Raw genomic sequence first — 2,172 nt, 5'->3', positions numbered from 1 at the left:
AAAACCATACCTGTTTTCATCGATTTTGTGAAAGCTTTTTGATACTGTTGATCCGATATCCCTGGGGAAAAACATGTACGATATGAAGTTTCCAAAAAACATCATCCAAATTAATAAAAGCCTTGTATGACCCAAAAACAACAGCGTAAGAACCACTTTTGGGTTAAAGAAGGTTCGAATCAAACAAGGAGTACGACAGGTTGCATTCTGTCTCCGCACCCCTTTAAATATATTTTGAAACAAATTTTAGAGGGGCTCTAGAGAATTTTTTAAGGGAAATGTGGATGTTGGGGGGATACAAAAAATCAAATCTTTGGGGACGCCGTGAAAGTTTTGATTGCCAGCATTTTCACTGAAATACAAAAACTACTAGATAAAGTTGAGAAGCAAGCGAAAAGGCTGGGTGTTTTTTTAAAGCCAAGAAAAATAAGTTCATGAAAATTCAAAAATAAAACCGGCAAAGAACAATGATGAACATGTTTCAACAATGGAATGATTGTGGAAAAAGTGAAAGATTACTTATCTTTGGGTGTTTTTTTAAATAATACTATGATGATTCACCGGAATAAAAAAGAATTTCCATTTCCCAAAACGCCACAATTGCTTTAAATAACACTGGGAAAAAAACCCAAGCATTACCTACGGACAAAGCTGAGGTTATTGAATTCATTAGTTTTCCCAATTTCATCATATGGTTTTGAGTGTTGGGTGTTGAAGTAGATAGACAAAAAAAGATCAATAGTTTTTTTAAAAGTGGGTGTTACAGACATACGGGGTTTAGTGGACGAGAGAAACGAATGATAAGTCTGAAAAATAAATTGCAAAGACCGACGTTGGGCTTCTTTAACAAGAGGAAAAATTAAAGTTTATTGGTCATGTAATGAGAAGTAAATATTGAGAAAAAATTTCTGACAGGGATGGTGATGGAAACGAGGGGAAAAGCAAACCGAAAACGACTAGCAACAATATCAAAGATATTGCGGGCTGTCGATGGTATAGTGGAAAAAAAAGCGTAAGATCGGTTTAGTGGCGAAGGATGGTGGAGAGGTCCACGGGTGCTCAAAAATGAGCATACCGTTATTGAGGGGATGGTGATAGGAAAAAGAGGAAAAGGCAAACCGAAGACAAGACTGAGCGACTCAAAAATATTGCGGGGTGTAGGTACAGATCGATTTAGGGCGAAAGATGGTGGGGGGGTCCACGGGTGCCAAACTAGCATCCGTTATTATGATCTTTCTGTCACACTTTACCCTTTAAATTAATGTCGCCCTTTTCCTTGGCCTTTCTTTTCATTTTTCAGACTCCCATCGCCCCAGGTCAAAGGGCCACCCGAGACGTGTGCTCCACACCTCACGTAAATTTACAAACCTACAAAACCACATGCTTGCTTGAGCACAAAAACAGGCCGCACAAAAAACAAGCGAATGAACACTAGTAAAAAACTACATTTACTATTGTGTTTAAACGCGCCTCTTTGTCGTGACTCGCTACGTGTGTTCGTAGATGTACGTGGCGTGTGTGTGTGTGTGTGTGTGGTGTGTGTGTGTGTGTGTGTGTGTGTTTTGTGTTCTTGTGTGGGGTTTCCGTGTGCGTGTGTGTGTGTGGTGTGGTACGTTTGGGGTGTGTGTGTGTGTGTGTGTGTATATGTGTGTGTGTGGTATGGTGTGTGTGTGGTGGGTGTCGTGGGGGGGGGTGTGTGTACGGTGTGTGTGGTATGGTGTGGGGTGTGTGCGTGTGGTGTGCATTGTGTGCGTGCGTGTGTGTGTGTGGTGTGCGGTGCGTGTGCGTGTGGTGGCGTGTGCAGTGTGTGCTGCGTGTTGTATGTGGTGTGCTTTTGTGTGCGCGGTGCGGTGCGGGCATGGTTTTGCGTGCGGCGTGCGTTGTGTGTGTGGGGTGTGTGTGTGTGCGGTGCGTGTGCGTGGCATGTGTTACGTGCGTTTGTGTGTGTGGGGCGTGGGGTGTGTGCGTGTGTGTACGTTGTGTGTGTGTATGTGTTTGGTGTGTTTTTGTGTGCGTGTGCGTGTGTTGTCGTGAGTGTGTGTGTGTGTGTATGGTGTTGGTGTGTGCTGTGCATGTGTTGCGTCGGGGTTGTTTGTGCGTGTGCGTGGGGCATGGTGCGGGTTGTGTGTGTGGTGTGCGCGTGTGCGTGTGCGTGCGCTGGGTTTTTGCTGG

This window comes from Penaeus monodon, chromosome 8, assembly GCF_015228065.2.
Source record: "Penaeus monodon isolate SGIC_2016 chromosome 8, NSTDA_Pmon_1, whole genome shotgun sequence".
In the NCBI taxonomy this organism is placed as follows: Eukaryota; Metazoa; Arthropoda; class Malacostraca; order Decapoda; family Penaeidae; genus Penaeus; species Penaeus monodon.
The sequence above is the reverse complement of the archived record's forward strand: the minus strand, read 5'-3'. Positions refer to the sequence as shown.